We start from the raw sequence: 27,020 nt of genomic DNA, 5'->3' as shown, positions 1-27,020 counted from the left end.
GAAACTGGACGATCCAAGAGTCAACCTTCTCTTCTCCCATGCTGTTGTTGAATCCATGCTTGGATGGTGACTTGAGAGTGCAGCCCTAAGTGAGACAGAAAAAGGAAAATCTAGTACAAAGTTCAAGTCAGCATGTATTAATTAAAGGCAAATTTAAGCAGACTATGAGGGAAATGTCCAAATGATGAGAGCAACCTAAAACTCAATGGGTTTCCCAAGATGGAAGTACTGAACCTTTTCCCCTCGTTGGCGGTTACCATTGTATCAGTTCATAACCATCACAGGATTGACAGAGTGGCAATTTGAGTCCAACAATGCCTCCAAATTCTTGATCTTTAGTTGTGAAATCCTTTGCCAGTAGCCTCTATGGACACTATCCTTCTTTGCGCAGAATTGACAAAATGAAGAACATTGTCCACATGAGGCGGCTGGAGAAATGGTAGGTTGATATTCTCACTCTTCTTAGCCATGCAGCTGTAACTGGTGGTACTGATGACTACTAGATGGATTTGGTGGAAACCACAGAAGGACAATCATAGGAGCTCTAACTTTTTACCTTATTTAACCTACCACACACTAGTGTTTCAAGTCTCAGAGGTCAAAGTGTTCTCAGAAACCTACCCACGCCCCTGCCTGATAAAGATCAACATAACTCAGAAATGAATGGTCAACTGAATGCTATTCAATTCTCCAAGTATGTGTAAGACATTAATTTTCACAATCTCCATATCTTCCCCCCACTCCTCCCAGCACACTCATACACAGTAGGACAACAAAACAGGAAAAATAATTGTCATGTCAAATGTTCATGATCAAGTGAAGCATGTCCCTTCATTGGTCAGGTCAAAAAAATGTTGTACATATCATTGTCAAGATGGGAGGGGCATTCTTCATCCTTGGAATTCTAGACCCCTCTATTTAAGGAAGGCAATTTAAGACTTGATGTCAGAAAATCTCATTTGACATTCAAAACTATGTACAAATAAAATTAGCTGCATTGGTAGCAGTAGGGACCCTAACCTCACCGTCATGGAAGACTTCAAGGAAAGTGTTGACCAAAATCATCCATGCTTTAATAGGGCAGGGCTCCTTGTCCCAAGTATCTCTGAAATCCTTACTTCCTGGCAATATGTTTTTTCTCCAAATGCCTCCTGTTGGACATGACATGACTTTTATCATAATCTATAAAATGTAACATCTGTACAAGTGGGTCAGATGGAGGTCTTTCTGGCAGGACAGATGGATTAGCTTAGTCCTGGGCCCATCGAGCTTAATGAATTCAAATGTCCACACTTAGACTTCAAATGGGAAGTAACTTTATATTGTTAAATCTAAGCATACAGGTTCACAGAGTGAACCTCAAAGGTCAAGTATTCTATTCCACTAATCAAAGAAAGAGGAAAAAAAATTGAACATAGTTCAGAAAATGGTCAACATAATGACATTCAATTCAGCTTATATTGCTGAAAGTCAAAGTTAACCAGGAAATAGAGAATTTAAGTTATCTGCAAGGAAAATGTTCAAATAATTGTCCAGTCATGTCCAACCCTTTGTGACCCCATTTGAGATTTTCTTGGCAAAGATACTGGAGTGGCTTGCTATTTCCTTCTCCAGCTCATTTTACAGATGAGGAAACTGAGGCAAACAGGTTGAAGCTACCTGCCCAGGGTCACAGAGCTAGTAAGTGTCTGAAGACAGATTTGAACTCAGGGAAATGAGTCTTCCTGACTCCAGGCCCAGTACTCTATCCATTGCATCAGCTACCTGCCCATGCAGATAGTTAGAACTAACCTAACACTGAATGGGTTTCCCAAGATAGCAGCAATTACTCCTTTCACTCACTGAAAATCATCAGGTAGAGTCTGGATCCACAACCATTGAAGAGCAGGTAGAGTAGTGATCATTTTCCTAACAGTCCTTTCACACTCTTAGTTGTTTTGCTACCAACTTCTTCAATGTAGAGCTCATTCTAGTTTTTAGGACTTGTGAGTGCTGGATAAAGGTGATGAAAACACTTAAGAGTGCAATCAAAGAAACTCAGGCTTATAAAATCTCCAAAAGTTTGAAATTCATCAGATCCACAACACAGTATACCTGGTGGGTCTACGATTGCCTACTTAAGAGATGAAAGTGACTTCAGAGGCCGACCACAACCCATCCCCCCGCCTGAAGAATGAAGGTCATCTACGAACTAACTCAGAAAAGGTAGAGTCAAATGAATTCGGTTCAATTCCACAAATATATTTCAAAGCATTCTCCTTTACTCTCTCCAAATCTCCACCCCACCCTGCCACACACATGGAGTCATCCACATCATAGAACAGGAACAAATGTGAATAATCACCAGGACTAAATCCCCTCATTCTCTGGCCCCAAACTGCACATCTCATTTTGCATATTCTGTTCATCAACCCCTCTGTGAGGACTGTGATGGCTTTCTTCATCTTTGATCCACTGGCTAGAATCCAAATAGAAATGGGGGGGGCGGAGCCAAGATGGCGGAGTAGAAACACACAAATACGCTAGCTCCGAACCCACAGCCCATGAAATATCCGTAGTAAAGAGCCGCCAATAAATTTGGGAGCAGGAGAAGCCACATAATAGTGGAGCGGATCCAGAGGGTCCTGCAAACCTCTTGCAAAAGGTCCGTCGCACTGCGGACACAGAGCCCAGCCCAGCCCTGCACCTGCCCCCAGTAACGAGAGGAACAGATCTGAGCGGACTTCAGGGACAGGATCTCCAGCGGCCGCGCGGGTCCCTCCACCCACAGGTGACGGGGGTCGGTGAGAAGGTCTCTGGTAGGTCCAGAGGGGAGTGGAATGCCCCCATACTCAGGCCCCCTCAGAAGGCAACAGGGGAGGCGGGAGCAGACCCGAGCTCCTGCCTGCCCAGTTCCATTGTTGAAGGTCTCCGCATAAATCCCCTGAGGGAACTGAGGCGGACCTGAACACCTGAACTTAATCTCACACTGAATAGCAGCCCTGCCCCCGCCCAAAGCACTGAGGCTGGGAAGCAGCATTTGATTCTCAGACCCCAAGTGCGGGCTGGGAGGATCCAGGGGCGAGGTGGGTGTGAGGAGAATATTCAGAAGTCAAGTCACTGGCTGGGAAAATGCCCAGAAAAGGGAAAAAAAACAAGACTATTGAGGGTTACTTTCTTGGTGAGCAGGTTTCTCCTCCCCTCCCTTCTGATGAGGAAGAGCGGTGCTCACCATCAGGGGAAGACACAAGACACGGAAGTCAGTGCTTCTACATCCCAGCCCACTCAATGGGATCAGTTCTGGGAAAAGGTCTTAAAGAGCCCAAACAATTTTCAAAATCATGATAGAGAGGTGGAGGAAAAACTGGGAAGAGTAATAAAAGACTTGCAAGCAAAGTATGAACAACAAATCAGCACCCTGCTAAAGGAGACCCAAAAATATGTGGAAGAAAATAACACCCTGAAAAATAGGCTAACTCAATTGGCAAAGGAGGTTCAAGAAGCCAATGAGAAGAATGCTTTCAAAAGCAGAATTAGCCAAATGGAAAAGGAGATTCAAAAGCTCACTGAAGAAAATAGTTCTTTCAAAATTAGAATGGAACAGATGGAGGCTAATGACTTGATGAGAAACCAAGAAATCACAAAACAAAACCAAAAGAATGAAAAAATGGAAGATAATGTGAAATATCTCATTGGAAAAACAACTGACCTGGAAAATAGATCCAGGAGAGACAATTTAAAAATTATGGGACTACCTGAAAGCCATGATCAAAAAAAGAGCCTAGACATCATCTTTCATGAAATTATCAAGGAAAACTGCCCTGATATTCTAGAACCAGAAGGCAAAATAAATATTGAAAGAATCCACCGATCACCACCTGAAAAAGATCCAAAAAGAGAAACTCTTAGGAATATTGTGGCCAAATTCCAGAATTCCCAGGTCAAGGAGAAAATATTGCAAGCAGCTAGAAAGAAACAATTCAAGTACTGTGGAAATACAATCAGGATAACACAAGATCTAGCAGCTTCTACATTAAGGGATCGAAGGGCATGGAATAGGATATTCCAGAAGTCAAAGGAATTAGGATTAAAACCAAGAATCACCTACCCAGCAAAACTGAGTATAATACTTCAGGGGAAAAAATGGTCTTTCAATGAAATAGAGGACTTTCAAGCATTCTTGATGAAAAGACCAGAGCTGAAAAGAAAATTTGACTTTCAAACACAAGAATGAAGAGAAGCATGAAAAGGTAAACAGCCAAGAGAAGTCATAAGGGACTTATAAAAGTTGAACTATTTACATCCCTACATGGAAAGACAATATTAGTAACTCTTGAAACTATTCAGTATCTGGGTACTTGGTGGGATTACACACACACACACATGCACACGCACACACTCATAGAGACAGAGTGCGCAGAGTGAATTGAATAGGATGGGATCATATCTTAAAAAAAAAATGAAATCAAGCAGTGAGAGAGAAATATATGGGAGGAGAAAGGGAGAAATGGAATGGGGCAAATTATCTCTCATAAAAGAGGCAAGCAAAAGATTTTTTTTTTTAGTTTGGGGAAAAAGAGGAGAGGTGAGAGAAAAACATGAAGCTTACTCTCATCACATTCCACTAAAGGAAGGAATAAAATGCACACTCATTTTGGTATGAAAACCTATCTTACAGTACAGGAAGGTGGGGGACAAGGGGATAAACAGGGTGGGGGGGACGATGGAATGGAGGGCATGGGGAGGAGGGTACAATTTGAGGTCAACACTCACAGGGAGGGACAGGATCAAAAGAGAGAATAGAAGTAATTGGAAGCAGGATAGGATGGAGGGAAATATAGTTAGTCATATAACACGACTATTATGGAAGTCATTTGCAAAACTACACAGAATTGGCCGATATTGAATTGCTTGCCTTCCAAAGGGAGGGGGAGGGGAGGGAGGGAGGAAAAGAAGTTGCAACTCAAAATTTTAGGAATAACTGTCAAGTACTGTTCTTGCCGCTAGGAAATAAGAAATACAGGTAAAGGGGTGTAGAAAGTTATTTGGCCCAACAGGACAGAGGAGAGGATGGAGACAAGGGCAGAGAGGAATGATGGAGAAGAGAGCAGAGTGGAGATGGGGGCAATTAGAATGCTCAGTGTTTTGGGGTGGGGGGAGGGGACAAGGGGGGAGAAAATTTGGAGCCCAAAAATTCTGTGAAAATGAATGTTAAAAGTGAAATTAAAAAAAAAGAAAAGAAAAGAAATGGGGGCCACTAAACAATACATATGGATCCCTGTGGAGCAGGTTGACTTAGAAAACCAAATTTTAACATTTATCTATGTTTTATTGTATTTTTATTTATTCTGCTAAATATATCCCAGTTATATTCCAATCTGGGTTGAGTTGCCCATGCAGGGGTGTTGGAGGCTGCACATGTAACATCACACTCCTCTATATAAACTGAATAGAGCCAAATTTAAACTTATAGTCAGGAAAAGCATGTTGACATTCAGATCTATGCATACATACATATAACAAATTGCATTTGGAGTGATTAGAGACTTCCCTCTCCCACATCTCCTTCAAAGTAGTCAAGAAATCTCTGAATCAACTATCATCAGAGATATAACAGAGCTCCTCGCCCCAACCATCTCTGAACTCTCGGCGCTTGGGCTAGAAGGATCTTCTCCAGCAACCTCTATGGCACAAGATGCCATATTTGATAAAAACTACAAATTGTAGAATCTGGACAACTAAGGGCACATTAAGGAAATGGTGGCAGTGGTTTGCCCAAGAATCCCACTGCAGTTTCAAATAAAGGAAAATGGTAGCAATGGTGTGTGTGAACTGCCTTGATTTTTTAAAAAATTATACTATTCTGTAATCACAAAGCTGAAAGACCACTGAAAGTTCACCTTCTCCACTCTCATAAGAGGGTTAGGAGTTAGTTTAATGTTGTTAAATCTAGATTTAGAAAAGGACCTCAGAAGTCAGCTATTTCACTTGATTAAATGCCAAAAAATGAAAATACAGATCATAGTTAAGACATGGATGAGAGGAAAAATATTCAACTTAGTACATATTAGTTAGAGGCAAATGTAAGTTTCATATAAGGGGAAAGGTCCACGTAATTAGAACAAGCCTAAACAGAAAGGATCTCCCAGGATGGATAGAGGTACAATACTTTACACCCTCCCCTCATGAAGAGGCATCAGAATCTGAATCCACCATCAGAGGTTTGGCAGGGTAGAGATCCCTTCCCCAAAAGTCCTGCCACACTCTTGATTGTTCAGTTACAAAGCACTTTACCAACATCCTCTATGGACACTGTTCTTCTTTGCACAGAATCTACAAAAGGAAGAATGCTGTCCACATGAGGTGGCTGGAGGAATGGTGGGAGGATGATTGCTTTTCTCTTGGATATGCTCATTCCTCTGAGTGGCTCAGTTTTAGCTTGTAGGACTGGAAAATGCTGGAGGAAGTTGGCAAAAAAAAAAAAAAAAAGAGTCCTGGGAACCCAGCTCTAGAAGATCTCCAAGAGTTTTTACCTTATCCAATCCACCATAAAGTAAAACTGATGGTTCCAGGATTTCTAGTCTAAGAGACAAAAATGACCTCAGAAGTCAACCAATCGATCCCCCTCTCCTGCAGAATGTGAAGCTCACCTACAACATAGCTCAGAAATCAATGTTGAATTCTTTTCAATTCAATTTAAATTCTGTTTAATTCTTTTAAATTCAATACATATATTTCAAAGCACTAATTTTCCCTCCCTTTCTAAACCCCCCAAAAAACAAATACACTCACAAACACCAGAAAACAAAAAGAAAAAAGAATTAGATCTTACCAAATCCACAGTAAATTGAAGAAAATCCTCTCATTGGCCGAGTCCAAGAGTACCCTTCTTCTTCTTTTGAAATCTATGGCTTCTCTGTCAAGAGCTGAATGGTGTGCTTCATCTTTCGTTCCCTGGAATCCTGGTGCCCTACATGTATTTGCTAGCAGAAAATTCAGGCTTAATGTCTGGAAAACTGTGGTTTCAGTCAGAGCTATCCTTTAAGTATAATGAGCTGCATTTGGAGGAAGTAGGGTCTCCTTGGCCCAACATCTCTGGAAGTCTTCAAGGAAAGTCTAGAGGAACAACCATCCAGTTTTTCAGGTTGCTGATCCTTGTCCCAAAGGTCCTTCCATACTCTCAGGTGTTTTGCTGCCAAGTTCTTTGCCAACAGCCACTATGAACAAGGAGCTCTTCAGGAGAGAATTCACAGAATAGAGCACCTTGTGCAAATGTGGCAGCTGGAAAGGATGGAGGCAGGATAGGGGCTTTTCTGTTAGATCTGCTCATGCTTCTGAAAGACCAATTGTAGCCTGCAGTGCTGGAGAAAGTCTGTCGATAGAGCAAAGGTACAATAACGGGAAGTCAAACCTGTTAGACATCTCCGAGATTTGACCTCATCTCATGTCCTAGTCAGTATATCAGATGCTTCTCTGACATCCCTTCTCAGAGATGACAGTGACCTAAGAGTTCAACCAATGCATACTCTGTCTAAAATAGAAAAGTCTTTTACGACCTAAGTCCAAAATGAATGGCCAATTCAATTTATTTCCACATTTGTTTTTATAAACTTTATTTTGTTGCCCTGCTACTTCATTCCCCCACCCCAATTTAAAAACAACAAAATAACTAATAGATCACTCATAAGGAACGTACACCCAGAGTAAATTTCCCGATTGGCCATGCTCCAAAACAAATGTCTCATTCTGAATTATAAATCCACCAACACTAAGTCAGGAGGTAAAGAGCAGACTTCATATTGGTCCCTTTGAATTTTGGTTCTCCCTAAGTATTTGTGAGAAGCAAATTTAGGCTTGATGTCAAGAAACCCTTCCTAACATTCAGAGCTATGCAAAAGGATAATAAGCTGAATGAGAACGCTAAGGATGCCCCGTTTACCTAAATGGAAGTTTTCCAAGGAAAGTCTAGACAAATAAGGATCATGGATTTTTAGAGGGTACTGCACGTAGGTGCAGTCCTCTGAAATCCTGACTTTTGGGCTAAAAAAGTTCTTCTCTAACAGCCACTATTTACATACGATGCAATGCTTACCAAAATCTGTGTAAAATCTAGCATTTGGTAAAACTGGAGCACATGGATAACAGGATATTTGATCTGCTTTACTCATGCTCCAACTGCAGAGCCCACCAATTGAGACCTGAGGCAGAGGTATGTGTTGGAGGATGGCATCGACTGGGGAAAAAAATCCTAAGCCTAAGGAATCTTAGAGCTGTAAGAGCTCTCTGACAGTGGACAATCTCCAACCTTATATCCAGTATGGGAGATACCTTTTCATTGTAGAATCTCAGATAGGAAAGTAGCTTCAAAGGCACCTCTTCTAATCCCCCAAAAGAAGGCAAATCTAGAACAAAGCATAACAATTAATGGTAAATGCATTTGTGTTCAATTCCACACGAATTGACTCAAGGCAAATTCAGTTGGAATTTATAGAAAACTATACCAATAATGAATTATTTTAAGGCAGAATGGGTTTCCTAAGATAGAAAGGGAGCCTTCCTTATCCCTCTGGAGGTTTCGCACGAGAGTCCTGATGTCCAGTCGTCAGGGGGTTAACCGTGTTCAGTAGCCATCATTATCCATACAGTGCATCTGCACTTCCTATTCTTCGGCTGGAAAGTTCTGTGCCAACAACCACGATGGATAAGGTCCTCTATTTTGGGAGGCTCCACAAAATAGAGGGCCTTATTCAACAGGGGTGGCTGGCAAGAATGGTAGCCTTTCTGTTGTCTTGTCCCAGCAGTCCCTCCAGAATGCTAGTGGTTTGTCCTTTCCCAACAGCCTCTATGGATAAGGCCCTTACTTTGACAGAAACCACAAAATAAAGTGCCTTATCCAACTGGGGCTGCTGGAAGGGGCGGGTGGCGGGGTTAAGTTCCCTATCTGTACATACACTCATGCTTTTCTTCCACCACTTGTACTCCAAAGTACTGGATGAAACTGACCAAAGGAAGCAAAATCTTGTATGACTAAAAGAGAGAAGCAAAATCATATAATCTCCAACTTGTAAGATTCCTCAGAGCTTTACCTGATCTAATCTTCCACTCCATGCAGTATATCTTTCTATGATTTTCAAGCTCAAATATAAAAGTGACCTTAGTAGTCAATTCATCCATCCCCGGTGTGAAGAAGAAAGTCTGTCTGCAACAAACAACAGAAATGAATGGTCAATTGAATCCAGTTCAGTTCAACAAGTATTTTATCCTCTTTCTCATTGCCCATACCCCATGGTACGATACTGCCAAAAGAAGAAAAAAAATTCAAATGCCAACTGACCTCATTGGTCCTGGGCAGAAATGCCAGTCTCATTCTGCATTTGAAGCCCATCACATCTCAGTCCTGAGGTGAGTAGGGGTCTACATCTTTCATTCTGTGGAGTCATAGTCGTCTCCAAGTATTGAGGAGAGGCAAATTTAGGATAGTCTGGACCATCAATCATCAGGGATTTTTATACAGTAGGAATCCTTCCTTGTCCTATCAGTTCCTTCATGGTCTTGGGAGTTTGGCTGCAAAGTTCTTTGCTAACATCTTCCATCATACAAGATGGTCTTTGGGCAAACTCCACAAAATGAGAGTGTCCAAATGGGGCAGTTGGAAGAAATGGAGGGAGAATAGGTGCTTTTGTGGTTGTGATATTCATACTTAAGACCAAGCAGTTGTAGCCTGGCGTACTGGTGAGTGCCAGAGGAAACAGCTTGGATGCATACTCATAGGAGGTTTGGAAGGCTAGCAAAGCATGGCCCAACTTGCAAAGCACTTTACCAATGGCTTCTATGGGCCTTAATCTTCTTTGCCTAGAATCTACAAGTTGCAGAATATTGTCCACGTGGGGCAATTGGAGGAAGGGTAGAAGGATCATTGCTCTGTAGAGAATTCACAAAATGAAGCACCTTGCCCAAATAATTTTCTTAGAAGGGGAGGGGCCCCCAAGAAAGCTGATTTTCTCTTTCATATGCTCATATTTCTGAATGACTAATAGCAGCCCATAATGCTGGAGAGTAAGTTGGTTGGAAAAGCAATAAGTAAAATCATGCAACTAAAAAGCATGTTACAGACTTCGCAGAGACCTTAGCTCAACTAACGAACTAATCAGCATAGCAGATGTTCCTATTTTTCCATTCTCATAGATGACAGTGACCTAAGAGTTCAAATAATCCATCTCCTTTGCTGAAAACAGTGAGATCTTTTACAACATAGGTCAGAAATAAACGGTCATTTCGATTCAGTTCTACATGATTATTACAAGCATTTATTTTCTCATCTTCTCACTTCATACCCCCTCCAACATTTCAAAACAAGAACAAAAAAGGAAAAAAATGAATCCTTCTTAATATACAATTGAAGAGTCACTCATTGATCATGCCTCAAAATTTCATTCTGAAATGTGAATCTATCAGCTCTGAATGAGGAAGAGAATGATACAATTCATCCTTGGTCCTTGAAATAATGGTGCTTCCAAAATATGAGAGGCAAATGTAGACTTGATGGTGGGGCTGCTGTTATCTCTTGACATTCAGGGCTTCAATAACAAGAGAAGTAGGGTCTCCTTCCCAACCTCCAACCACGTCACAACAAAACATCATCAGGGGTTTCAGAGGATGGTTAGTGTTTCTTATCCCCACCATCTCTGTATTTTGTGCTAGTGATCTGCAAGGGTTTTCCAACAGATGCAGTGTTTCATAAAATCTAGAAAAGGAAGCATCTGGTACAACTGGGGCACATGGAAGGTATGGTGGCAGGATACATGCTTTGTCTTACTCGTGTTTTTAATTCAGAGTCCTTCAATTGAAACCAATAGCAGGGGTATGTATTAGATGGAGTGGGTTGGAAAAAATATTACAGAGCTAAAAGATCTCTCTGACAGTAGACCTTATCCAACCTCAAACTCAGTACGGGAAAAACCTTTTTGTTGTGGAACCTCAGAAAAGAAAGTAACTTCAGAGGCAACTCTTCCATCCTCCTAAGAGAACAAGAAGTCCAGTTGAGAACACAGCATAGAAATGGATGGGAAATGCAATTATGTTCAATTCCACATGGATTGGTGAGAGGCAAACTTTCTGATTGTTTGGCTGTAAAGTTCTTTGCCAGTAACCGCGATGGGTAAGGTCCTTATTTTGGCAGAATCCACAAAATAGAGTGCCTTGTCCAACTGAGGTGGCTGGAAAAAATGGGGGCAGCATTGGGACCTTTCTGTTACCTTGTCCCAACAGTGCCTCCACACTTCCTGCTGTTTGGTTTGAAAGTTCTTTGCCATAGCCTCTATGAATAAGGTCCTTATTTTAGCAAAATCCATAAAATAGAGTGCTTTATCGAACCAGAGCTAATGGAAGGGACGGTGGTAAGACAGTAGCCTTTCTGTTAGATATGCTCATATTTCTCTGCCAATCAGCTGTTCCCTGGAATACTGGTAAGTGCTGGATGGAGTTGGTTGTAAAAGAATAAAAGCGCAACTATGGGATCTCAGACCTGGAAGATGCCTCAGTTTTCATCTGCTCCAATCTGCCATTCAGCATACCATAAGATTCTGCGATTTCCAATCTCAAAAATGAAGGTGACCTTAAAAGTTAGTCATCTGTCCCCAGTGTGAAGAAGGTAGATCATCTACAACAAAGAACAGAAATGAATGGCCAGTTGAATTCAATTAAGTTCAGTTCAACAAATATTGTTAAATGCATTTATTTCCCCTTCTCACATCCCACACTTTATTAAACTGCCAAAAGATAAAAGAAAATCCAATACCAAACATACATAGTCAAACAAAGCAAATTCCCTTCATTGGCCATGGGCAAAAATGCAAATCTCATTTTGCATTTTCAATCCAGTGTTCTCTTTCAAAGTGAGAAAGGAGCTACATCTTTGGTCCTCTGGAATCATGGTCCTCTGTATGTATTTGTGAGAGGGATATTTAGGCTCACCATAGTAACAAATGTGTTACTATGTAACAAATAATAAATAAAGTACAGTGAGCTCTATTTGAAAGGAAAAGAAGCTCTCCACACTTGTATGGCTTCAAGGATAGTCTGGACCAACAAGAGGGTTTTCTGTAGGGTTATGATTCTTAATCTGAGAAAGTCTTTTACCAACAGCCTCGATTGTGCAAGATATTCTTTAGGCAAGCGGACCTGAAAGGAATGGAGACTGGATAGGGGCCTTTTCTGTTTGTGATACCCATACTTCTGGACTAACGAAGTTCTAACCTATACTGTTCTAACCTATACTACTAGTGAGTGCTGGAGAAGAGGCTGAAAGGACATGCATCAAAAAGTTAATTGGTTGGCAAATAGTGTCAACTGTGCTTCCCTAATATTGGCTGTTTAACTGCAGATCACTTTAGCAACAGCCTCAATAGTCCATGTATTTCTTTGAACAAAAGTTACAAATTGAAGAATATTGTCCACGTGAGGCAGCTGGAGGAACCCTATACTTGGTATGTTCATCCTTAGTCACCCAGTTGTAGCTTGTGGTACTGGAGACTGCTAAATAAAGTTGATGGAAACAATGAGGGTTCAATTCTGGGAACTCAGGTCTATGGATTTCCATTTTTACCTTATCTAATCTACCACAGAGTACACTTGTTGAGGTTATGATTTCCTATCTCAGAAAGGAAGGTGACCTCAGAGAAAAAACAATATACCTCACTATTGGAAGAAGGAAGCTCATTTATGACATATATCAGAAATCATCAACTGAATTCGATCAAATCCAATTCAACATGTTTAAAAGCATTAACTTTCTCTTCAACTCAGAAAGAGAGAGAGAGAGAGAAGAAAAAGAAAAATCATCAAATCAAAAGTTCAAGAGCAAGTGAAACAAGTCCCATCATTGGCCATGGCCAAAAGTGCCCATCACCATTTATATTTTAAATTCATCACCACTTCTGTCAAAAGGTAATTCGATTCCTTCCTCTTTTGTCCACCAGAATCCTGCTGCTTCACCAGTACTTGAAACCAGAAAATTTAGTCTGGAAAACTGTGATATCAACCCAAGCTACCCATAAGCATAATGGGGTTATATTAGGGGAAAATATGATTTTTGTACCTTGACATCCATGGAAGTCTTCGAGGAAACTTTGGAGAAATGATTCAGGGTTTCCTAGGGCAGCGATCCTTGTCCCAAAAGTTGTTCCAGACTGTCAGTTGTTAGTCTGTGGCGTTATTTGCCAACAGCCCCTATGGACAAGAAGCTCGTTTTGATTTAATTCACAAAGGAGAGCATTTTGTCCATAAGAGGCAGGTGAAAATGATGGAGGCAGGGTAGGTGCTTTTCTGTTTGTTGTGCCCAAACTTCTGAAAGATGAATTGTAGCCTGTAAGAAGAAAAGTACAATCATGGGTAGTCAGACCTGTTAGAACTCTGAGGACTTACCTCATCTAATAAACCAATCAGTATACCAGATGCTTTTATGGTTTGAGAACTTAGTGATGACAGTGGCCTAAGAGTTAACTGAATTCATACCTAGATCTAAAAACAGAAGTTCTTTTACAGTATAGGTCAGAAATTAAATCAATTCTATATAGTTCTATGTGTATTTATACAAGAATTTGTTTTCTCTGCTTCCCATTTAATATCCCTTGACCATTTCAAAACAAGAATTAAAAAAAGGAAAATAAGTTTCTGGTAATATATAATATATAATATATAATATACATTGGAATGAGGAAAATTCCTTCATTGAACATGTACCAAAACATACCTCCTTCTGAATTGTAAGACGATCAGCTCTGAGTCAGGAGGTGGAGAAACTACTGAATTTTAGATCTCCCCAAATATTTTAGAGAAGCAAATTTAAGCTTGCTATGAGGAAAAGCCTCTTGATATTGTGAGGAAAAACCTCTTTTGATATCCTAAGCTATTTACAAGTATAGTAATCTGCAGGAGGAGATAGTATGGACCCACACATACACATACAGGTCTGTACCTTGTTGGAAGTGTTCAAGGAAAGTCTGGACAAACAATCATCATGGGTTTCTGAGTTCTTGGCTATTGGGCTAGAAGGATTTTCTCCAACAGCCACTATTGTAGAAGATTCAATTTTTCATGTAATCTATAAAATGTAGCATCTAGTACAACTGAGGCACATGAAGGGCATGGTGGCAGGATAGATTGTTTTAATTATTGTTTGCTTTTCTTAAAATAAGATTTACTTAAGCTGTGGATTAAGAAACCACCAACTGAAACAAGTAACAAATGTATGTACTGGATGACATTAGTTTAAAAAAAATCATCTTAATATCCAGGGATCAAAGAACTGAAAGATCTTTCTGAGAGTAGACCCCACCCAACCTTAAATCCACTATGGGACAAACCTTTGTTGTAGAATTTCAGAGACGAAAGTAATTTCAGGGACAATGCTTCCATTCCCCCAAGAGAAGAACAAGGACATTAAGTCTAGAACGTAGCATAGAAATGAAGGATGGATATAACTCAATTACACCTGGACTGGCAAGAGAGAGATCTAAGTTAGAATGTATTGGAGATGTCCAAATGGCAAGAGCCATTTTAAAGCATAACGTACTTCATAAGATGGCAGTAGTGCCTCCTTACCTAAAGCATTAAGCAGGATCTGGTGGCACTATCATAACAGCTTTTCTTTGGTAGCTATCCTGATCCTCGCAGTCCCTCCATACTTCCTGAAAGTTGTTTCCCTATAGCCTATATGAATAAGGTCCTTATTTTGGCAGAATCCACAAAATAGAGGGCATTATCCAACTGGAGCTGAGAGAAAGGATAGCAGTAGGTCAATGACCTTTCTGTTAGATATTTACATACTGCTCTGCCAAACAATCGTACCCCAAAGTACTGGTGAGTGCCGAATGAAGTTGGTTAAAGAACAAATGTAGAATCATGGGATCTCAGGCCTGGAAGATTCCCTAGAGTTTTTACCTGATCTGAGTCACTAATCAGAACAGCATAAGGTGCTATGATTTCCAGGCTAAGATATCACTGGGCATGTTACAGAAATGCAAATCTCATTCTGCATTTTAAACCCATTGCCATTCTGTCCCAAAATGAGAAAGCTACTTCTTTGGTGCTCTGGAATCGTGATCTTCTCTGTATATTTCATAAGAGACAAACTGAGTCAACAGTTATCAGGAGGATTTTTTAGGAGAGTGATTCTTTGTTGTTGGATGAATAATCTCTGTATTCAGTTGTTTGACTGTAAAGTTCCGTACCAACAACCTCTACTGCACAAGACATTCAAAGTTTGGGCAGAATGCACAAAATGGAGCCTGTTGTCCAAATGGGGTGGCTGGAAGGGGTAGGGGCAAGATAAGGGCTTTCTTTTTCAAATGTTCATACTCCTGGGATCAAGCAGTTCTAACCTGTTCTATCCTGGCGAGTGCTCGAGGAAGCAGAATCTGACCAGATACTTACCAGGGGTTCAGCAGGTTGGCAAAACCATGTCCCAACTATGCCTCTAGCCTCATGGTTGTTTGGCTGCAGAGCACTTTACCAACAGCCTCTATGGACCACATTCTTCTTTGCTCAAAACCTACAAATTGAAGAACATGGTCCACACAAGGTGGTTGGAGGATTAGGGTTAAATCGTTACTTTTCTGTTGGATACGTTCATTCCTCTGAGCCACCCATGCATATCTTGCCCTCTTGGAGAAGGCTCAATGAGGCACAATCAGGAACTCATGCCTACTAGATCTCCAAGAGCTTTTCCTAAATCTAATCCAGACAAGGAACCTGGGGGGGTCTGTGATTTCTAATCTCAAAAATGGAAGTGATCTCAGCAATAAAACAATCAAACACCTGACTGAAGAAGATCACTCATCTACAACATCTCAGAAATATATAGCTGAGTTCAATTAAATTCAACAAATATATTTTAAAACATTAACTTTCTCTCCAATTCATACACACCCTCGCTCTCTTGTTCTTCTCTCTCTTTAACACAGAGAAAAAAGAAAATAAAAAACATCATTTCCAATGACCCAAGTCCCTTCATGAGTAACATTCTACAATGAATAACTAGTTCTGCATTTGGTGTTCATCATATCTCTGTCAGAAGGTAAATGTTGAACTTCCTCCTTGGTCTCCTGGAATCCTGGTGCTCCACCAGTACTTAGTAGGAGAAAATTTAGCCTTAATGTCTGGAAAACTGAGCTCCTACTAAGGGTGATTTATGTTGGGAAATATGAGTCCACCATATAGACATCTCTGAAAGTCTCCAAGGAAAATCTAAAAAGACTATTACCTGAAGTTTCCTAGGGTATAGTGATCCTTCTCTAAAGGTCCCTCTGGACCCTCAGCTATTTCACTGCAAAGGTCTTTCCAACAGACTCTATGCACATCATCCTCCTGTAGAGAATCGATAAAATAGAGCACCATGTCCAAATTGGGGTGGCTGGAAGGGATGGTGGAGGCAAGATAGGGGCTTGTTTGGTTTGATCTCATGCTCCTGACTGACCAGTATGACACTGGAGGGAGTTTATAGAATGAATAAAAGTGATAATAACGAAAGACTTGTTAGACTTCTTAGAGATTTTACCTGATCTAATGCACCAATCAATATGGAAGACAGTTCTTTCATTGCTACTCAGATTCCAGTGACCCCAAAATTCAACTAAACCATTCTCTTGCCAAAAAAAGGGAAGGTCTTTTATAACGTAGGTCAAAAATGAAGCATTAATTCTACTTAATTCAGTTCTGCAAGGATTTCTACAAGTATATATTCCCTCAAGTTCCTACTTCATTCCCCTTCTCCTTGTGTTTAAATACAAAAAAGAGAAATACCTGTTTAAAAAAAAATACACAACTGAAATCATTTCCCTTATTGAACATGTCCAAAATTGTAAGCCCACAAGCTCTTGGTCAGGAAGTGAAGAGTGTACTTTGTTATTTGGTTCCCAGGAATTTTGGTTCTATCCAAGTCTTTGTGACAGTGAAATGTATGTTTGGTCTGAGGAATATCCATTTGACATGCAAGGCTATCTGTAAGAATAAGCTACATGAGGCATGTGTGGAGGGATCCCCCATAAACATACCTCCAAGGGTAGGTCAAGTCAAGATAAACAATAGTTGGGGATTTCAGAGGATAATTTTATATCATGTGCCCACCTGGATATCCAGCTAGAAGAGGTTTCTCTCCAACAGCCACTATTGCACAAGACGCAACGTTTCAAACAATCTAGAAAATGGAGCATCTGGTACAACTGGGGCACATGGAGGGCATTTGGCAGTAGGATACATGTTTGCTTTAGCACTGCTTCTCCTGCAGAAGCAAATAAATTTGGTAGGAGTGGAGAGTGTTAGATGGCACTGGGTTGAAAAGAAAACAAAGAACATAATACCCAAGGATCACAAAGCTGAAAGTTATCTCAGACAGTGGACTGTATCCAATGTCAAAGATGATATGGGAAATAACCACTTTGTTGCATAATATCAGAAAGGAAAGAAACTTCAAAGCTCAACTCTTCCAATCCCCCTACAGAACAAGAAGGCAAGTCTAGAGCTATCCTAGAAATACATGGTGAACGTCACTACATTCAATTCCATATGGATTAACTAGAAGCAGATTTATGTTGGAATGTATGGAAAGATATCCAAACAAGGAGAGATTCTAGAGCAGAATGAATTTCCTGAGATGGCAATGGGTACCCCCTCCTCACCTCCTTGATGGTCTTCCAAAAGGGTCTGGTTGCATAGTCATTAGGAAGTCTTCTTCATTAGCAGTCCTTCTCCCAGCAGCATCTTTGTACTTCCATTTGTTGGGCTAGAGAGTTCTTTCTCAACAGCCTCCAAGGATAAGGTAATTTATTTTGATAGAATTCACAAAATAGAGTGCCTTATCCGAGTGGGGCGATTGGAAGGGTGATAGTAGCAGGCCTGTGACCTTTCTCTTGCCTCAATCCAAAAATCTCTCCATGTTGCTGGTGGTTTGGCTGGAAAGTTCTTTCTCAACAGCCTCCCAAGGACAAGGCATTTATTTTGGTAGTATTCACAAAATAGAGTGCCTTGTCCAAGTAAGCCTGATGGAAGGGCTTGTGGCAGGAGAGTTGACTTTCTTTTAGATGTTCACAGACTTTTCTAGATACCAGTTGTACCCTGAAACACTGGTGAGCGCCAGAGGAAGTTGGCTGAAAGAGCAGAAGGAAAATTATGTGATCTCCAGCTTGGAAGATTCCTCAGAGCATTTACCTAATCCACTCTTCTACTCTGTAAAGTACATCATTTTATTATTTCCGATCTGAAATGTGAAAGTGATCCTACATGTGCATCCATCCCTGGCATGAGGAATGAAGAATCTAGAAAAACAATCAGAAATTAATGGCAAATTGAGGGTGCTTAAATTCAATACAAGTATTTTTAAATGCATTTATTTTATATTCTTTCTCACTCCCTATACCCCACTGAACAAAATTGCCAAAGGAAGGAAAAAATTGAATCCTAATGTCAAATATATATAGTCAAAGGAAAAGCTATAACTTCATTGGCCATGTGCAGAAATACAAATCTCATTCTGCATTTTAAGCCCACTTCCTTTCTGTTCTGAGGTGAGGAGGGGGCTACATTTTTGGTCCCTTGGAATCAAGGTCCACTTCCTGAATTTGGGAGATGCAAATTTACAGTATTATGGGTCCATTGTTGGTCAACAATCATTGGAAAGTTTTTTAGGGGAGAGATCCTTCACCCAGCATTCCTTCCATGCTCAGTTGTTTGGCTGGTAAAGTTCTATGCCAACAACTTCCATTGCAGAAGACTTTGGGCAGAATCCACAAAATGAAGCCCACTGACTAATTAGGTAGCTGGAAGGGATGGAAGTAAGATAGAGGCTTCTCTTTTTGTGATGTTTATACTTCTGGGACCAACCATTTACAGCCTGTAGTACCGTTAAATGTTGGCAGAAGCAGAACCTGGATGGACAGCACCCAGAGGGTTAACAAGTTGGCAAACCATGTCACAGCTCTGCCTCCAAACTCATAGCACTTCACCAATAGCCTCAATTGACCTTATTCTACAATGTGCAGAATGTACAAATTAGAAAATGTGGTCTACACAAGGCAGTTGGAAAAGGGTAAAAGGAATTTGGGTTAGATTTTTGCCTTTCTGCTGGATATGTTCATTTTTCACGGCCACCCATTTAGATCTTGTTGCCCTACAGAGGTCAAGATGAAGGTAATGAAGATACCAAAAGTAGAATCTGGGGAACTCAAGCACATAAGGTGTCCAGCAGTTTTAAATTCATCTCATTTACCAGATGAATGGGTCAAGAATTTCCAGAATCAGAGAAGAAAGTGACCTCACAGGTCAAATAGTCCTTCCCGAACCTGAACAAACAAATTCACCTACAACATAAAACAAAAATGTTCAACTGAAACTAATTTAATTCAGTTCAGCAAGTATGCTTACAAGCATTAACTTTCTTCTCTAATTCATGCACGCACACACACGCACGCACACACACGCACACGCACTATATCACCAACAAAAAGAAAATGAAAACCATCATATCAAATGTACCTAGTCAAGTGAAACAACACTTCCCAGTGACCATATCCCAAAATACACATCTGCCAAGTGGCAAGTGGTATGTTTCTTCTTTGCCCCTGGAATCCTGGTGTTCTGTCACTACTAGTGAGCAGCAAATTTGGCATAATGTCAGGGAAATTAAGCTATATTTAAATAAAATAAAATTTAAAAAATTAAACTATAGTTAAGCATGATGAAATAAGGTTTCCCCACTCTAAAACCTCTGAAAGTCTTCAAGGAAAATCCATGAGAACTATTATCCAGGGTTTTCTATGTAGCAACCCTAGTCCAAGAGGCCCCTCCAAACTCTCCAGTGTTTTACTACAAAGGTAACAAGATTCCCTTTTGGAGAAAATCCACAAAATGGAGTGTCTTGTCCAGAAGGGGTGGCTGGAAGGGATAGAGGCAGGATAGAGACTTTTGTGTAGAACAGGGGTGGGGAACCTGTAGCCTCAAGGCCATATGCAGCCCTCTAGGTCCTCAAGTGCAGCCCTTTGACCAAATCTAAACTTCACAGAATAAATCCCCTTCATAAAATGATTTGTTCTGTAAAACTTAGACTCAGTCAAAAGGTCACACCCAAGGACCTAGAGGGCCACATGTGGCCTAAAGGCCAAGAGGTTCCCCACCCCTGGTGTAGGATATTTTTACACTCCTCAGTGGGCAGTTGGAGTCTGAAGCACTGGAGGAAGTTGCTTGAAAGAGCCTAAGTACAATCATGGGAAGCCAGGCCTATTGCACATCAGACATTTTACCTCATGAAATGTACCAATCAGTGTAGCATATGCTAGGATGTGACTCAGAGAATAACCTGAAAGCCCAACTAATGCATTCCCACGATTTAAAAAAAAAAAAAAAAAAGGTCTTTCACAACAAAGATTGGAAATGAATTGCTTTTTCATCTCAAAGCAATTTTTCATGAAATTATTTGTATAAGTATTTATTTACTCTAGTTCCTATTCTATTCCCTTCAGCTTCATCCCCACCCCACATTTGAAAACAACAGCAAAAAAAAGAAATGTATGCCCTGTAGTAAATACAGACAAATGAAGCAGTAAACACGCTTTTTCGAATTGACCACGAACATTTATCTCATTCCAAAATGTAAGCCCGTTAGCTCAAGAGGTCAGAGGTCAATAGATGTACTTCATCTTTTATCCTCTGGAATTTTGGTTTTTCCCAAGTAATTGTGAGAGGCAAATTAAGGTTTGATGTGAGGAAGCCCTTCTTGACCTCCTGAGCTATGTATACACAAGTATAATAAGCTATATAATGAATGAGTAGGGACCATGCACGCACGCACGCGCGCACACACACACACACACGTTTCAATGGAAGTAGTTCAAGGGAAGTCTGGACAAATTAATCATCAGGGCTTTCACAGGACAAATAGTGTTTCTTGGTCCCACCATCTCTATCTCTTGGTTGTCAGGTTGGAAGTTTTCTCCAAGAGCCACTGTTGTACAAGATGCAACGTTTCATAAAATCTAGAAAATCGAGCATCTGGTACAACTGGGGCACATGGAAGGCATTTTGGTGTCTTTCTTATGCTCCTAATTCAGAGCAAATCAGTTGAATGTGTTTGCAGAGATGTTTTGGGTGGCATTGGCTGAAAACAAAAATAAAAATAAAATAATACCAGGGATCACGGAAATAAAAGGTATTTCTGACAGTGGATCAAATCTAACCTTGAACCTAACAACATTGAAGATACTTTTTTGTTGAAGATTCTCAGAAAATAAGTAACTTCAGAAGACAACTCTTAAATTCTCAAAAAAACAAAGAAGCAAGTCTAGGATATAACACAGAAATGGATGGTGAATGCAGTTATGTTCTGTTTCACATGGATTAGCAAAAGACAAACAAGTTGGAATGGATAGAAAAATGTACAAATTAGACAATTATTAAAAAGCAGAATGGATTTCCTAATATGGCAGTAGTACCTTCTTACCTCTCTGATGATCTTCCAGCATGATGGGGGGGGGAGGGTGTCTCATAAATAGCCATCTTTGTCCCAGTAGTGCCTTTGAAAGTCCAGTTGGTTGCCCTGTAGTTCTTTCCCAACAGCTCCCTAGGATAAGGTGTCTATTTTGCCAATATTCAGAAAATAGAGTGCCTTATCAGAGGGGAGCTACTAGGCAGAATAATTGACTTTCAGTTCACTTGTTCCAATGGTACCCCCATACTGGTGATGGTTTGTCTGAAAAATTCTTTGCTAACAGCTTCTATGGATAAGGTCCTTAGAGAATCCACAAAATAGAGGACCTTATCTAACTGGGACTTCTTCAAGGGATGGAGGGGCACCCTAGGGGCTTTTCAATTTGTGGTGCTCAATACTTGTGAGACCAAACATTTTTGACCTGTAGGATGGTATACACTTCAGGAAGAAGATCCTGGACAGACACTCAGCAGGGAGTTAGTAGTCTAGCAAACCATCTCCCAACAGTCCTTCCTCACTCATGATTGTTTAACTGCAAAGCACTTCGCCAACAGCCTCTATGGACCTTATTCTTCTATGTCTGAAATTTACAAATTGAAGAACATGGTCCAGATGAGGCAGATGGAGGAAGGAATTAGGGCTAGTGTGGCTTTCCTCTTGGATATGTTCCTCTGTCTGAACCACCCATCTGTAGCTTGACCTTTGACAGAGGGCTAGATGGAGCTGGTGAAAACAACAAACATGTAATCAGGGAAACTCAGGTCTATGAGAACTCCAAGAGTATTTACCTTACCTGATTCACCAGACAGCAGATTTGGTAAGTCTACAATTTCCAGAATTGGAGAATAAAGTGACCTCAGAGATCAAACAATGCTTCTTTCTACCTAAAGAACCAAGCTCATCAACAACACAGAGTAGAAATGTTCAACTCAAATCAATTCAACAATAATGTTTAACTCATTAAGTACTAAATGTTAACGCCCTCCAACTCATACGCAAATATGTGCACAGTGCAAATCAACATCAAAAAAAAAGAAAACCATCACAGCAAATGTGCCTAGTCAAGTGAAGCAACACTTCCCATTGGCCACATCCTAAAATGCACATCTCCTGTCAGGTGGTGAGTGATGTGTTTCTTTTTTGGTCCCCTAGAATCCTAGTGCCATCCCAATACTAGTTAGCAGCAAATTTGGTGTAATGTCAGGGAAATTGTTTTATCAATGCAAGCTATCTATAAACATGATGAACTGAAGGAGAAGGAATTCCCCCACTCAGAAATCTCTGAAAGTCTATGAGGAAAAGCCAAAGGAATTGTTATCTGGGATTTTCTATGAAGCAATACTCACCCTGAAGTTCCTTCCATACTGTAGCTATTACATTACAAAGGTCTTTACCAATAGCCTGGGTGGACAAGAGGCTTTATTCGGGGATAATCCACAGAATGGAGCCACCTCATCCAGAAAGGGTGGCTGGAAGAGATTGAGGCAGTATAGGGACTTCTGTGTAGGACAGATTTGGGGAACTTGCAGCCTCAAGAAAGTTGCTTGAAAGAGCATTAAGTACAGGTATGGGAAGTCAGATGTGTTAGACCTTGGACATTTTATCACATCTAATGTACCAATCAGTACAGCAGGATACTAGGGTACTACTTAGAGAATAACCTGAAAGTTCAATGAAGCCATTTCCTGACCAAAAAAATCCCAAACTCTTACAACACAGGTTAGAAGTGAATCGTTAATCAAATTCACTTCAATCCATTTTTTTCATTTCAGTCTTCTCACACATATTTCACCTCACTCTGCATTTGCAGACAACAAAAAAATGAAAAATAAATGCTTTCTAATAAATATACAGTCAAATGAAGCAAATTCCCTCATTAAATCTGGACAGAAACATATATCTCATTCTGAATTGCAAGCCTAGCAGTTTTTGAATGGAAGGTCAATAGGGTACTTAGGCTTTAATCTTCCCCATGTATTTGTGAGAGGTAAAATTAGGCTTGATGTGAAGAAAACCCTCTTGACATCCTGTACTAGGCTGCTACTTGAGGAGTGAATGGGGACCACACACGCACCTCAATGGAAGTGTTCAAGGAATGCCTGGACAAATATTCCTCTTGAGGAAAGTTTCAGAGGATAGTAAAGTGTTCCTTGGCCCCACCATTTCTGAACTCGTGATCATTGGGTTGAAATAGTTTTCTCCAATAGCCACTAATGTACAAGATGCAACGTTTCATAAAATCTAGAAAATCGAGCATCTGGTACAACTGGGGCACATGGAGGGCATAGTGGGAAGGACGTATGGTTTTTGTTTCCCATGCTCCTTACTCAGAGCCAACCAGTTGAATATGTTTAAAGAGGCATGTGTTGGATGGCACTGGCTGAATAAAACACAACATAATACTGAGAGATCACAGAGCTAAAAGATGTCTCTGACAGTTGATGACGTCCAACCTGAAGTGATGATATCCAAATCCCAATATAGGAGAAACCTTTTTGTTGTATATTCTCAGAAAGTAAAGTAACAACTGAGGTCAATACTCTTCCACTCACCAAGAAACAAAGAAGCCAGTCTAAAACAGGGATGGGGAACCTGCAGCCTGGAGGCCACATGTGGCCCTTTAGGTCCTCAGTGCGGCCCTTGGACTGGATCCGAACTTCACAAAACAAATCCCCTTAATAAAAGGATTTGTTCTGTAAAACCTGAACTGAGTCAAAAAGCCACACCCGAGGACTTAGAAGGCCACAGGTTCCCCTCCCCTGGCCTAAAACATAATATAAAAACAGATAGTAAATACTAAATTTGTTTCATTCCGCATGGATTGGGTAGAGATGAATTTAAGTTAGACTAGATGCAAAGATGTACAAATAAAGAGAGTTATACTAAAAACAGGATAGCTTTTTTCTCACCTTCTTGATGGTCTTTCCAGCAGAAGTTTCAAGGAAATTTCTTCAGTGAACATCTTTGTCCCAACAGTGGCTTTGTACTTGCAGTTGTTTGGCTGGAAGTTCTCTCCCAACAGCCCTCAAGAATAAGGTGTTTATTTTGGCATAATTCACAAAATAGAATACCTTATCCAAGCAGGGCTGCTAGGTAGGTGAGTTGACTTTCAGTAGCCTTCTTCCAATGATGCCTCCATACTGCTAGTGGTTTGGCTGGGAAGTTTTCTCAACAACCTCCAAGGATAAGGTAATTTATTTTGGCAAAATCCACAAAATAAGAGTGCCTTATCCGAGTGAGCCTGATGGAAGGGATGGTGGCAGGAGAGTTGACTTTCTTTTAGATTTGCACAGACTTGCCTGCTAAGTAATTATATGGCAAAGCACCAGTGAGTGATAGATGAAGTTGCCTGAAAGAGAGAAATCAATTATATGATCTCCAAACTTGTAATATTCCTTGGAGTTCTTGCCTGATATACTTCTCCACTCTGTACAGTATATCTTTCTATGATTTTAGGTCTCAAGTCATCTCATCTATGCCTAGTGTGAAGAAGGAAGCTCATCTTCAACAGAGATCAAATGGTCAACAGAATTATAGAATTCAATTAAATGCTATCATACAACAGGTATTTTTAAATGTTGTTAAAAGTTCTCTCTCTCTCTCTCATTTCTCATACCCCACTCTATAATAATTCCAAAAGAAGAAAAAATAAAATCCTAATACCAAATATACATAGAAAAATTAAGCAACTGACCTCACTGGCCATATGCAGAAATACAAATCTCATTATGCATTTTAAGACCATGTCCTCTGTTCTGAGATGAATAAGAATCATGGTCCTTATCATAGATTTGTGAGAGGCAATTTTATGTCAGTATCAGCCAACAATCATCAGGAAGTTTTTAGGGGAGAGATCCTCCCATCCCTCCATACTCCATTATTTGACTTCCCTGCTAAGAGCCTCCATTTGTTTATACAAGACATTTGTTTGAGCAAAATCCACAAAATGGAGCCCATCGTTCAACTGGGATGGCCAGGAGAGAGAGAAGCAGAATAAGGACGTTTCTGTTTGTGACGATCATACTTCTGGGATAGACTATTTACAGCCTGGTGATTGTCCAGGAAAGTACCCCAGACGGACACTCAAGAAGAGATTAGCTGGTTGGCAAACCATGTCCCCCAACTGTACTCCCAAACTCTTGGTTATTAAGCTGCAGAGCACTTTACCAACAGCCTCTATGGACCAAATACTTCTTTGCTTAAAATTTACAAATTGAAGAACATGATCCACACAAGGCAATTGGAGGAAGGGTAGAAGGAATTAGGGTTAGATTGTTGCCTTCTTCTTGGATATGCTTACTCTTGTGAGCCACCCATTTGTAGCTTGACCTTCTACAACCGGCTAGATGAAGCTGGTGAAAACAACAAAATCAATCAGGGGAACTCAGGCCTATGAGAACTCCAACAGTATTTACCTCATCTGATTAACCAGACATCAGACCTGGTAGGTCGAGTTTTTTCCCACTTAATACTATTTTATTTTTTCCAATGACATATAAAGATAGTTTTCAACATTCACTTTTATAAGATTTTGAGTTCCAAATTTTTTTCTCCCTCCTTCCCCTCCCCTCTCCCCAGGATGACATGCAATCTGATGGGATATACATGTACAATCATATTAAACATATTTACATATTAGTCATGTTATGAAAGAAGAATCAGAACAAAAGGAGGAAACCACAAGAAAGAGAAAACAAAGAGAAAATAATATGCTTCAATATGCATTCAGACTCTGTAGTTCTTTCTCTGGATAATGGATAGCATTGCCCATCATACAATTTTTAGAATCAGAGAAAAGTCACCTCAGAGATCAAACAATCCTTCTTCCTACCTGAAGAACCAAGCTCATCTACAACATAAAGCAGAAATGTTCAACTGAAATCAATTCAATTTAGTTCAGCAAATATGTTTAAAAGAATTAACTTCTCTCTAACACACACACACACACACACACACACACACACACACACACACACACACACTACATATCACCAAAAACAACAAAAATGAAAACCATCATATTGAATGTACCTAGTCAGTTGAAGCGACACTTCTCATTGGCCACATCCCAAAATGCACATCTCCTGTAAGGTGGTGAATGCTGTGTTTCTTCACTCTCCTGGGATCCTGGTGCTCTGTCACTACTAGTTAGCAACAAATTTGGTATTATGTCAGGGAAACTATGCTATCAATCCAAGCTACCTGTAAACGTATTGAACTGAAGGAGGAAGTAGCATTTCCCCACACACACATTCAGAAATCTCTGAAAGTCTTCAAGGAAAACCGAGAGCAGTTATTAACTAGGATTTTCCATGGAACAGTTCTTGTCCAACAGGTCCCTCCATACCTTTGGTTTTTCACAACAAAGATCTCTGCCAACAGCCCGTATGAACAAGGTGCTCTTTTGGAGAAAATCCACAAAATGGAGTACTTTGTCCAAAAGGAGTGGCTGGAAGGGATAGAGGCAGGATAGGAATTTTTGTGTATGATATTCTTATATGCCTCAATGAGCATGGAGTTTGTCATACTGGAGGAAGTTGCTTGAAAGAGCATGAGTACAATCATG

This window comes from Notamacropus eugenii, chromosome X (genome assembly GCF_028372415.1).
Source record: "Notamacropus eugenii isolate mMacEug1 chromosome X, mMacEug1.pri_v2, whole genome shotgun sequence".
NCBI classification, from domain to species: Eukaryota; Metazoa; Chordata; class Mammalia; order Diprotodontia; family Macropodidae; genus Notamacropus; species Notamacropus eugenii.
Note: the sequence above shows the minus strand (reverse complement) of the source record.